The sequence below is a fragment of the Hyla sarda genome, unplaced genomic scaffold (assembly GCF_029499605.1).
Source record: "Hyla sarda isolate aHylSar1 unplaced genomic scaffold, aHylSar1.hap1 scaffold_1063, whole genome shotgun sequence".
In the NCBI taxonomy this organism is placed as follows: Eukaryota; Metazoa; Chordata; class Amphibia; order Anura; family Hylidae; genus Hyla; species Hyla sarda.
Window position 1 is genome coordinate 34,234 of NW_026607682.1, and position 13,266 is coordinate 47,499.

General features: G+C 45.9%; 3 non-coding genes and 2 pseudogenes across 3 annotated transcripts; all 5 read right to left on the reverse strand.

Annotated features, from left to right (window-relative positions):
- Positions 1-28: 28 nt before the first annotated feature.
- Positions 29-188, reverse strand: LOC130299817 (U2 spliceosomal RNA; annotated as a pseudogene).
- A 5,324-nt stretch (positions 189-5,512) lies between these two features.
- LOC130299776 (U2 spliceosomal RNA) lies at positions 5,513-5,703 on the reverse strand. Its single transcript, XR_008850832.1, has one exon. It is a non-coding gene; the product is annotated as a U2 spliceosomal RNA (small nuclear RNA).
- Positions 5,704-7,800: 2,097 nt separating this feature from the next.
- LOC130299777 (U2 spliceosomal RNA) lies at positions 7,801-7,991 on the reverse strand. The gene has a single exon (XR_008850833.1). It is a non-coding gene; the product is annotated as a U2 spliceosomal RNA (small nuclear RNA).
- Positions 7,992-10,089: 2,098 nt separating this feature from the next.
- LOC130299808 (U2 spliceosomal RNA) lies at positions 10,090-10,280 on the reverse strand. Its single transcript, XR_008850862.1, has one exon. It is a non-coding gene; the product is annotated as a U2 spliceosomal RNA (small nuclear RNA).
- A 2,095-nt stretch (positions 10,281-12,375) lies between these two features.
- LOC130299815 (U2 spliceosomal RNA) lies at positions 12,376-12,577 on the reverse strand (annotated as a pseudogene).
- Between the last annotated feature and the right edge of the window lie 689 nt (positions 12,578-13,266).

Below are 13,266 nucleotides of genomic sequence, written 5' to 3' on the forward strand. Positions count from 1 at the left end.
TCTCAGCCTCATGGCGAGACCCGGAGGGAACAGGTCACATCGGGGCAGCCGTCGAGCTGATTCCTCAGAACCAGCCCCGGAAAGCCCTGGTACACCTGCATCCTCCATGCAGCACCCATCCCCACCAGCATGAAAACTGATAAGAACAGATACTACACTTGATCTTAGCCAAAAGGCCGAGAAGCGATAACCGTGAAAGGGGCGGGCCCAACAAGGTCCCCTTCATGGGCACTATCACTGCTTGCTGTCAGGGAGGCTGCCAGACAATTTTCCATGCACACTCTGGGCTGGGGGGCAGTCAACCACCAGTACACACAGCAGAACCTAAACCCATACCATTATTGCTAAGCAGCAAGACAGGGGCCCATTGCACTCCCACGGGGCCTTTTTAAATGCAATCCATAACCCGGATTTGCCAGGAACCCTTCTTACTCCTCCTACTTGCATGTGACACTGGGCTTAGGATCTGCATAGGAAACACACACACAAGCACACACCTACCTTTGTTGCCTGCAGATGCCTCCTTGGCTGTCCCCAAACGGTATCAAACCAACACCCACGGGAAGCTGTAAGCATAGAGGACATGCCTGCACCCCATTGGACTTACCTGTGTGGGTTAAATCCGGGTTATTTGACAACCTATGGCGGTGATGGTTCTGCTCAGGCAGAGCAGTGCTGATGCTCCTCATAAAGCTGTCGCTGCTGTGAAGGTTCTAGGTGACATCACAAATCCCTATGGTTACATACACAACAAAGCTGGGTTGTTGTTGTTTACACTCTGCAAGGCCTGTGGAAGTGAGTGACATCATAGCACTGTAGTTCTCAGGGTTCTAGATGGATGCAACAATCTCCTGTTGCTTCTATGAAGGCCGTAATAGACGACATCACCAAACAGCTCCATAGTCACATACACAGCAAAGGAGAGATGTTGTTTACACCTAGTGATGTCAGTGGTATTGAGTGACATCACAGCACAGTGCTAAGGCTCCTGGGCCTGGACACAGCAGCGGCTGCAATATCTCAACGGAGAATACGTTTATATCTATGTGTGTGTGTGCGCGTATATATATATATATATATATATATATATATATATATATATATATATTCTCCGCCGAAATCACTTTTAACCTCTTCAGGACATAGGGCGTATGGATACGCCCTGCATCCCGAGTCCTTAAGGACCGAGGGCGTATCCATACGCCCGTGGGAATTCCGGCCCCCACCGCTAGCCGGTTGGGGACCGGAGCCGGATGCCTGCTGAAATCGTTCAGCAGGCATCCCGGCATATCGCCCAGGGGGGTCATTATGCCCCCCCATGTCGGCGATCGCCGCAGATCGCTGGACAATTCAGTCCAGCGATCTGCGGCGATTCCGGGTCAATCGGGTCTCCGGTGACCCGGTGACCCGGAATTACTGGCTGTTCGGGGCCGTCTCTGACGGCCCCGAACAGCCAGAGCCTGCAGGGGTGAGGTGGCACTGGTGCCACCTCACGATCGCCCTGATTCGTCGGCCGGATTACCGGCCGACCAATCAGGGCGCCTGCTGCGGGTGTCACTCCCGCAACCCGCTCCGCCCCTCTTCCGGAGGACGTGAGCGGGTGCGGGAAGACGACCCCCGGTGCTGGGGACCCCGATCCCCGGCGCCCCTGTTGGGATCGGGGCCCCAGGAGCAGCTGCGGCGGCGAGGGACAGTCCAGCGATGAAGCAACAGCAGGAGGTGAGTGACAGCCTCCTGCTGTTGCTTAGCAACAGCTCCCAGCATGCAAAAAGGGCATGCTGGGAGCTGTAGTTATGCAACAGCAGGAGGCAGACCACCACAACTCCCAGCATTCCCTTATGGGCATGCTGGGACTTATGGTTTTGCAACAGCTGGAGGCACATTCTTTCTATGGAAAAGTGTACCTTCAGCTGTTGTCTAACTACAACTCCCAGCTTGCACAAACAGCTAAAGTGCATGCTGGGAGTTGTAGTGGTGCATCTGCTGGTTGCATAACTACAACTCCCAGCATGCCCGTTGGCTGTCGGTGACTGCTGAGAGTTGTAGTTTTGCAACAGCTGAAGGCACACTGGTTGTGAAACTCAAGAGTTTTTTTTTACCTAACTCAGTGTTTCACGACCGGTGTGCCTCCAGCTGTTGCAAACTACAACTCTCAGCAGTCACCTTACACCATGCACCGTACATGCTGGGAGTTGTAGTTTTGCAACAGCTGGAGGCACACTGGTTGTGAAACACTGAGTTAGGTCACAAACTCAGTGATACATAACCAGTGTACCTACAGTTGTTGCAAAACTACAACTCTCAGCAGTCACCGACAGCCAACGGGCATGCTGGGAGTTGTAGTTATGCAACAGCTGGATGTCCCCCCCAATGTGAACGTACAGGGTACACTCACATGGGCGGAGGATTACAGTAAGTATCTGGCTGCAAATTTGAGCTGCCGCAAACTTTCTGCTGCAGCTCAAATTGCCAGCGAGAAACTACTGTGAACCCCCCGCCCGTGCGACTGTACCCTAAAAACACTACACTACACTAACACAAAAAATAAAATAAAAAGTAAAAAACACTACATATACACATACCCCTACACAGCCCCCCTCCCCTCCCCAATAAAAATGAAAAACGTCTGTACGCCGCTGTTTCCAGAACGGAGCCTCCAGCTGTTGCAAAACAACTCCCAGTATTGTCGGACAGCCGTTGACTGTCCAGGCATGCTGGGAGTTTTGCAACAGCTGGAGGCACCCTGTTTGGGAATCACTGGCGTAGAATACCCCTATGTCCACCCCTATGCAATCCCTAATTTAGGCCTCAAATGCGCATGGCGCTCTCACTTTGGAGCCCTGTCGTATTTCAAGGCAACAGTTTAGGGTCACATATGGGGTATCGCCGTACTCGGGAGAAATTGTGTTACAAATTTTGGGGGGTATTTTCTGCTTTTACCCTTTTTAAAAATGTAAAATTTTGGGGAAAACAAGCATTTTAGGTAAAAAAAAAAAAAAAATTTTTACATATGCAAAAGTCGTGAAACACCTGTGGGGTATAAAGGTTCACTTAACCCCTTGTTACGTTCCCCGAGGGGTCTAGTTTCCAAAATGGTATGCCATGTGTTTTTTTTTTTTGCTATCCTGGCACCATAGGGGCTTCCTAAATGCGGCATGCCCCCAGAGCAAAATTCGCTTTCAAAAAGCCAAATGTGACTCCTTCTCTTCTGAGACCTGTAGTGCGCCAGCAGAGCACTTTTCACCCCCATATGGGGTGTTTTCTGAATCGGGAGAAATTGGGCTTCAAATTTTTAGGGGTATTTTCTGCTATTACCCTTTTTAAAAATAAAAATTTTTTGGGAAAACAAGCATTTTAGGTAAAATTATTTTTTTTTTTTTACATTTGCAAAAGTCGTGAAACACCTGTGGGGTATTAAGGTTCACTTTATCCCATGTTACATTCCCCGAGGGGTCTAGTTTCCAAAATGGTATGCCATGTGGGGTTTTTTTGCTGTTCTGGCACCATAAGGGCTTCCTAAAGGTAACATGCCCCCCAAAAACCATTTCAGAAAAATGTACTCTCCAAAATCCCCTTGTCGCTCCTTCCCTTCTGAGCCCTCTACTGCGCCCGCCGAACATTTTACATAGACATATGAGGTATGTGCTTACTCGAGAGAAATTGGGCTACAAATACAAGTAAAAATTTTGTCCTTTTACCCCTTGTAAAAATTCTAAAATTGGGTCTACAAGAACATGCAAGTGTAAAAAATGAAGATTGTGAATTTTCTCCTTCACTTTGCTGCTATTCGTGTGAAACACCTAAAGGGTTAAAACACTTACTGAATGTCATTTTGAATACTTTGGGGGGTGTAGTTTTTATAATGGGGTCATTTATGGGGTATTTCTAATATGAAGACCCTTCAAATCCACTTCAAACCTGAACTGGTCCCTGAAAAATACTGAGTTTGAAAATTTTGTGAAAAATCGGAAAATTGCTGCTGACCGTTGAAGCCCTCTGGTGTCTTCCAAAAGTAAAAACACGTCAATTTTATGATGCAAACATAAAGTAGACATATTGTATATGTGAACCAAAAAAAAATGTATTCGTAATATCCATTTTCCTTACAAGCAGAAAGCTTCAAAGTTAGAAAAATGCTAAATTTTCAAATTTTTCATCAAATTTACGGATTTTTCACCAAGAAAGGATGCAAGTATCGACAAAAATTTACCACTATGTTAAAGTAGAATATGTCACGAAAAAACAATCTCGGAATCAGAATGATAACTAAAAGCATTCCAGAGTTATTAATGATTAAAGTGACAGTGGTCAGATGTGCAAAAAACGCTCCGGTCCTTAAGGCCAAAATGGGCTCCGTCCTGAAGGGGTTAAACCCATTTCCACCTTTTTTTCCCTTCTCTTCCTCTTACTTTTTTTTCACGTTTTTTTACGTTTTTCTCCTTTTCGCCTCTTTTCTGGGCGTATTATTCTTCTTTTTCTTCTTTTTTTTCGTCTAATGCATACCCCATCAGTGCAGCAATGCTTATTCAATACCGCCAGCAGATGGAGACACTGGGGGATAATTTTCTAAGGATTTATACTGATTTTTCCTGTCTGAATTTGTCGCACAGAAAGTTGCAGGCCAAATATGTGTGACATTTCTGCGACTTTAGCTTCTAGAGCATTTTTACAACATTATACATAGGTGCTGAATACATAAAAAGCGACTGTTCAGCGACAGACAAGTCGCATCGGCTGAAAGTAGGCCAGAATGTCAGTCCATGTTGGAGCAGGTTTAGATACAGTCTAAAGCATAGATCTCAAAGTCTGTGCACAGAATTTAGCAAGGGCCTCGCACCTTCTGATGCATCAGGTAGGTGCACAATAGCATAGCCTAACCCTCTGTACTTTGGTCTATATTGATGCGGGACATAGACAGCCAGCTGATGACCAATCCATTAGTGCAATGGATGGCTGGAAGCATTTGTCTTTGCCTTTGCAATACCACAGAAGCAATGCATGGTCAATGTACAGCAATGACACACCTGTGTGAACAGCCAGGAGACCCCCCCCCCCATGTTATGTTACATAGTTACATAGTTAGTACGGTCGAAAAAAGACATATGTCCATCAAGTTCAACCAGGGAATTAAGGGGTAGGGGTGTGGCGCGATATTGGGGAAGGGATGAGATTTTATATTTCTTCATAAGCATTAATCTTATTTTGTCAATTAGGAACATTCAGCACCCACCCGCTATCAAGGCAGCTGCCTATCATGTCATGCCCTACCTGCACAGGTGTGCTGGCTACTCAAATGATCCAATTAAGGAGGCCATTTAGTCAGCAGCAGCAGAAGTCCTGTGCCTGGACGCTCCAACAGGGGCCAGACACAAGCAGAAGCAGCAGAAGCAGCAGCAGCACCACCTTTTGTTTTTTGGCTGCAGCAGCAGCAAGGCCCACAGGGCTGGCTAGCTGGCTAGCCAGCAAGCAGGTAGCAATGAAAGTAGGAATCTTTCTTTTTAACCCTGTAAGGGGGTGGTGCACTGTACCCGAAGATACTGCCATATCGGGTCAATGCATAGGGCGACGGAAGCAAGCTTCGAAATCGGCCCCCGTTCTCAAAAATCCATTTAATATATGGTCCCCAGATAGGGGACGTATCAGATATTAAACTGATAAGAACAGATACTACACTTGATCTTAGCCAAAAGGCCGAGAAGCGATAACCGTGAAAGGGGCGGGCCCAACAAGGTCCCCTTCATGGGCACTATCACTGCTTGCTGTCAGGGAGGCTGCCAGACAATTTTCCATGCACACTCTGGGCTGGGGGGCAGTCAACCACCAGTACACACAGCAGAACCTAAACCCATACCATTATTGCTAAGCAGCAAGACAGGGGCCCATTGCACTCCCACGGGGCCTTTTTAAATGCAATCCATAACCCGGATTTGCCAGGAACCCTTCTTACTCCTCCTACTTGCATGTGACACTGGGCTTAGGATCTGCATAGGAAACACACACACAAGCACACACCTACCTTTGTTGCCTGCAGATGCCTCCTTGGCTGTCCCCAAACGGTATCAAACCAACACCCACGGGAAGCTGTAAGCATAGAGGACATGCCTGCACCCCATTGGACTTACCTGTGTGGGTTAAATCCGGGTTATTTGACAACCTATGGCGGTGATGGTTCTGCTCAGGCAGAGCAGTGCTGATGCTCCTCATAAAGCTGTCGCTGCTGTGAAGGTTCTAGGTGACATCACAAATCCCTATGGTTACATACACAACAAAGCTGGGTTGTTGTTGTTTACACTCTGCAAGGCCTGTGGAAGTGAGTGACATCATAGCACTGTAGTTCTCAGGGTTCTAGATGGATGCAACAATCTCCTGTTGCTTCTATGAAGGCCGTAATAGACGACATCACCAAACAGCTCCATAGTCACATACACAGCAAAGGAGAGATGTTGTTTACACCTAGTGATGTCAGTGGTATTGAGTGACATCACAGCACAGTGCTAAGGCTCCTGGGCCTGGACACAGCAGCGGCTGCAATATCTCAACGGAGAATACGTTTATATCTATGTGTGTGTGTGCGCGTATATATATATATATATATATATATATATATATATATATATATATATATATATTTCTCCGCCGAAATCACTTTTAAACCCATTTCCACCTTTTTTTCCCTTCTCTTCCTCTTACTTTTTTTTCAAGTTTTTTTACGTTTTTCTCCTTTTCGCCTCTTTTCTGGGCGTATTATTCTTCTTTTTCTTCTTTTTTTTCGTCTAATGCATACCCCATCAGTGCAGCAATGCTTATTCAATACCGCCAGCAGATGGAGACACTGGGGGATAATTTTCTAAGGATTTATACTGATTTTTCCTGTCTGAATTTGTCGCACAGAAAGTTGCAGGCCAAATATGTGTGACATTTCTGCGACTTTAGCTTCTAGAGCATTTTTACAACATTATACATAGGTGCTGAATACATAAAAAGCGACTGTTCAGCGACAGACAAGTCGCATCGGCTGAAAGTAGGCCAGAATGTCAGTCCATGTTGGAGCAGGTTTAGATACAGTCTAAAGCATAGATCTCAAAGTCTGTGCACAGAATTTAGCAAGGGCCTCGCACCTTCTGATGCATCAGGTAGGTGCACAATAGCATAGCCTAACCCTCTGTACTTTGGTCTATATTGATGCGGGACATAGACAGCCAGCTGATGACCAATCCATTAGTGCAATGGATGGCTGGAAGCATTTGTCTTTGCCTTTGCAATACCACAGAAGCAATGCATGGTCAATGTACAGCAATGACACACCTGTGTGAACAGCCAGGAGACCCCCCCCCCCCATGTTATGTTACATAGTTACATAGTTAGTACGGTCGAAAAAAGACATATGTCCATCAAGTTCAACCAGGGAATTAAGGGGTAGGGGTGTGGCGCGATATTGGGGAAGGGATGAGATTTTATATTTCTTCATAAGCATTAATCTTATTTTGTCAATTAGGAACATTCAGCACCCACCCGCTATCAAGGCAGCTGCCTATCATGTCATGCCCTACCTGCACAGGTGTGCTGGCTACTCAAATGATCCAATTAAGGAGGCCATTTAGTCAGCAGCAGCAGAAGTCCTGTGCCTGGACGCTCCAACAGGGGCCAGACACAAGCAGAAGCAGAAGCAGCAGAAGCAGCAGCAGCACCACCTTTTGTTTTTTGGCTGCAGCAGCAGCAAGGCCCACAGGGCTGGCTAGCTGGCTAGCCAGCAAGCAGGTAGCAATGAAAGTAGGAATCTTTCTTTTTAACCCTGTAAGGGGGTGGTGCACTGTACCCGAAGATACTGCCATATCGGGTCAATGCATAGGGCGACGGAAGCAAGCTTCGAAATCGGCCCCCGTTCTCAAAAATCCATTTAATATATGGTCCCCAGATAGGGGACGTATCAGATATTAAACTGATAAGAACAGATACTACACTTGATCTTAGCCAAAAGGCCGAGAAGCGATAACCGTGAAAGGGGCGGGCCCAACAAGGTCCCCTTCATGGGCACTATCACTGCTTGCTGTCAGGGAGGCTGCCAGACAATTTTCCATGCACACTCTGGGCTGGGGGGCAGTCAACCACCAGTACACACAGCAGAACCTAAACCCATACCATTATTGCTAAGCAGCAAGACAGGGGCCCATTGCACTCCCACGGGGCCTTTTTAAATGCAATCCATAACCCGGATTTGCCAGGAACCCTTCTTACTCCTCCTACTTGCATGTGACACTGGGCTTAGGATCTGCATAGGAAACACACACACAAGCACACACCTACCTTTGTTGCCTGCAGATGCCTCCTTGGCTGTCCCCAAACGGTATCAAACCAACACCCACGGGAAGCTGTAAGCATAGAGGACATGCCTGCACCCCATTGGACTTACCTGTGTGGGTTAAATCCGGGTTATTTGACAACCTATGGCGGTGATGGTTCTGCTCAGGCAGAGCAGTGCTGATGCTCCTCATAAAGCTGTCGCTGCTGTGAAGGTTCTAGGTGACATCACAAATCCCTATGGTTACATACACAACAAAGCTGGGTTGTTGTTGTTTACACTCTGCAAGGCCTGTGGAAGTGAGTGACATCATAGCACTGTAGTTCTGAGGGTTCTAGATGGATGCAACAATCTCCTGTTGCTTCTATGAAGGCCGTAATAGACGACATCACCAAACAGCTCCATAGTCACATACACAGCAAAGGAGAGATGTTGTTTACACCTAGTGATGTCAGTGGTATTGAGTGACATCACAGCACAGTGCTAAGGCTCCTGGGCCTGGACACAGCAGCGGCTGCAATATCTCAACGGAGAATACGTTTATATCTATGTGTGTGTGTGCGCGTATATATATATATATATATATATATATATATATATATATATATATATATATCTCCGACGAAATCACTTTTAAACCCATTTCCACCTTTTTTTCCCTTCTCTTCCTCTTACTTTTTTTTCACGTTTTTTTTACGTTTTTCTCCTTTTCGCCTCTTTTCTGGGCGTATTATTCTTCTTTTTCTTCTTTTTTTTCGTCTAATGCATACCCCATCAGTGCAGCAATGCTTATTCAATACCGCCAGCAGATGGAGACACTGGGGGATAATTTTCTAAAGATTTATACTGATTTTTCCTGTCTGAATTTGTCGCACAGAAAGTTGCAGGCCAAATATGTGTGACATTTCTGCGACTTTAGCTTCTAGAGCATTTTTACAACATTATACATAGGTGCTGAATACATAAAAAGCGACTGTTCAGCGACAGACAAGTCGCATCGGCTGAAAGTAGGCCAGAATGTCAGTCCATGTTGGAGCAGGTTTAGATACAGTCTAAAGCATAGATCTCAAAGTCTGTGCACAGAATTTAGCAAGGGCCTCGCACCTTCTGATGCATCAGGTAGGTGCACAATAGCATAGCCTAACCCTCTGTACTTTGGTCTATATTGATGCGGGACATAGACAGCCAGCTGATGACCAATCCATTAGTGCAATGGATGGCTGGAAGCATTTGTCTTTGCCTTTGCAATACCACAGAAGCAATGCATGGTCAATGTACAGCAATGACACACCTGTGTGAACAGCCAGGAGACCCCCCCCCCCCCCCCATGTTATGTTACATAGTTACATAGTTAGTACGGTCGAAAAAAGACATATGTCCATCAAGTTCAACCAGGGAATTAAGGGGTAGGGGTGTGGCGCGATATTGGGGAAGGGATGAGATTTTATATTTCTTCATAAGCATTAATCTTATTTTGTCAATTAGGAACATTCAGCACCCACCCGCTATCAAGGCAGCTGCCTATCATGTCATGCCCTACCTGCACAGGTGTGCTGGCTACTCAAATGATCCAATTAAGGAGGCCATTTAGTCAGCAGCAGCAGAAGTCCTGTGCCTGGACGCTCCAACAGGGGCCAGACACAAGCAGAAGCAGAAGCAGCAGAAGCAGCAGCAGCACCACCTTTTGTTTTTTGGCTGCAGCAGCAGCAAGGCCCACAGGGCTGGCTAGCTGGCTAGCCAGCAAGCAGGTAGCAATGAAAGTAGGAATCTTTCTTTTTAACCCTGTAAGGGGGTGGTGCACTGTACCCGAAGATACTGCCATATTGGGTCAATGCATAGGGCGACGGAAGCAAGCTTCGAAATCGGCCCCCGTTCTCAAAAATCCATTTAATATATGGTCCCCAGATAGGGGACGTATCAGATATTAAACTGATAAGAACAGATACTACACTTGATTTTAGCCAAAAGGCCGAGAAGCGATAACCGTGAAAGGGGCGGGCCCAACAAGGTCCCCTTCATGGGCACTATCACTGCTTGCTGTCAGGGAGGCTGCCAGACAATTTTCCATGCACACTCTGGGCTGTGGGGCAGTCAACCACCAGTACACACAGCAGAACCTAAACCCATACCATTATTGCTAAGCAGCAAGACAGGGGCCCATTGCACTCCCACGGGGCCTTTTTAAATGCAATCCATAACCCGGATTTGCCAGGAACCCTTCTTACTCCTCCTACTTGCATGTGACACTGGGCTTAGGATCTGCATAGGAAACACACACACAAGCACACACCTACCTTTGTTGCCTGCAGATGCCTCCTTGGCTGTCCCCAAACGGTATCAAACCAACACCCACGGGAAGCTGTAAGCATAGAGGACATGCCTGCACCCCATTGGACTTACCTGTGTGGGTTAAATCCGGGTTATTTGACAACCTATGGCGGTGATGGTTCTGCTCAGGCAGAGCAGTGCTGATGCTCCTCATAAAGCTGTCGCTGCTGTGAAGGTTCTAGGTGACATCACAAATCCCTATGGTTACATACACAACAAAGCTGGGTTGTTGTTGTTTACACTCTGCAAGGCCTGTGGAAGTGAGTGACATCATAGCACTGTAGTTCTGAGGGTTCTAGATGGATGCAACAATCTCCTGTTGCTTCTATGAAGGCCGTAATAGACGACATCACCAAACAGCTCCATAGTCACATACACAGCAAAGGAGAGATGTTGTTTACACCTAGTGATGTCAGTGGTATTGAGTGACATCACAGCACAGTGCTAAGGCTCCTGGGCCTGGACACAGCAGCGGCTGCAATATCTCAACGGAGAATACGTTTATATCTATGTGTGTGTGTGCGCGTATATATATATATATATATATATATATATATATATATATATATATATATTTCTCCGACGAAATCACTTTTAAACCCATTTCCACCTTTTTTTCCCTTCTCTTCCTCTTACTTTTTTTTCACGTTTTTTTACGTTTTTCTCCTTTTCGCCTCTTTTCTGGGCGTATTATTCTTCTTTTTCTTCTTTTTTTTCGTCTAATGCATACCCCATCAGTGCAGCAATGCTTATTCAATACCGCCAGCAGATGGAGACACTGGGGGATAATTTTCTAAGGATTTATACTGATTTTTCCTGTCTGAATTTGTCGCACAGAAAGTTGCAGGCCAAATATGTGTGACATTTCTGCGACTTTAGCTTCTAGAGCATTTTTACAACATTATACATAGGTGCTGAATACATAAAAAGCGACTGTTCAGCGACAGACAAGTCGCATCGGCTGAAAGTAGGCCAGAATGTCAGTCCATGTTGGAGCAGGTTTAGATACAGTCTAAAGCATAGATCTCAAAGTCTGTGCACAGAATTTAGCAAGGGCCTCGCACCTTCTGATGCATCAGGTAGGTGCACAATAGCATAGCCTAACCCTCTGTACTTTGGTCTATATTGATGCGGGACATAGACAGCCAGCTGATGACCAATCCATTAGTGCAATGGATGGCTGGAAGCATTTGTCTTTGCCTTTGCAATACCACAGAAGCAATGCATGGTCAATGTACAGCAATGACACACCTGTGTGAACAGCCAGGAGACCCCCCCCCCCCCCATGTTATGTTACATAGTTACATAGTTAGTACGGTCGAAAAAAGACATATGTCCATCAAGTTCAACCAGGGAATTAAGGGGTAGGGGTGTGGCGCGATATTGGGGAAGGGATGAGATTTTATATTTCTTCATAAGCATTAATCTTATTTTGTCAATTAGGAACATTCAGCACCCACCCGCTATCAAGGCAGCTGCCTATCATGTCATGCCCTACCTGCACAGGTGTGCTGGCTACTCAAATGATCCAATTAAGGAGGCCATTTAGTCAGCAGCAGCAGAAGTCCTGTGCCTGGACGCTCCAACAGGGGCCAGACACAAGCAGAAGCAGAAGCAGCAGAAGCAGCAGCAGCACCACCTTTTGTTTTTTGGCTGCAGCAGCAGCAAGGCCCACAGGGCTGGCTAGCTGGCTAGCCAGCAAGCAGGTAGCAATGAAAGTAGGAATCTTTCTTTTTAACCCTGTAAGGGGGTGGTGCACTGTACCCGAAGATACTGCCATATCGGGTCAATGCATAGGGCGACGGAAGCAAGCTTCGAAATCGGCCCCCGTTCTCAAAAATCCATTTAATATATGGTCCCCAGATAGGGGACGTATCAGATATTAAACTGATAAGAACAGATTTTTTTTTAAGTTGCCCTCAGAACTCACTCAGAGTTCCAAGATCTTATTTGAAACTCAATTATTGTGTTCATCCTTGGGTAACATAATTTAATTTCTTTTCTTAAACACCAAATGAAATAAAAAGAAACATTTTAAAATCAATACATAAAGAAAAAACTCATAAAATAACTAAACCATACCTTACTTTCTAATTAACAAATCTCCATTAGAAAGTCATTCCCTTCCTCCAAGCATACACCGTTAGGAAATCAATCAAACCTAGACTGATATTCCCTCTAGTCACATCACTCTTGGCTTGAGATGCCAACCAGGCTGGAATTTTATACGCTTCAAAGAAACGATTCATATCCGCCTTAAAAGAAAAATAAACTTTGTCCCGCACCTCCTCCTCCCGTGACTTAAATCTTGCTTTTAGCTCAATCATTTCTTTATCAAATGTCCGTCTTTCTGTTTCTGACAGATTCTCCAATAAACTTCCAAGCACACCACCATATTGTGACGGCACAAACTCTTCCACCTCTTTCTTTTTCTTCTGTTCCGCTGCTCTTCTTATTGGAACCTGTTCTAGCTCAGGCTCTTTTGCTTCAACTACTTCCTCTCGGCTTCTTTTAAACGCCTCTTTTTTCCCAACCTTTTTCTTGGGACAAGAGCCAAGAAGATGGCCCTCATTCCCACACAGATGGCACTTCTTCTTCTTCTCACAATTCTCCGCCTCATGACCTTCTTCTTGGCACTT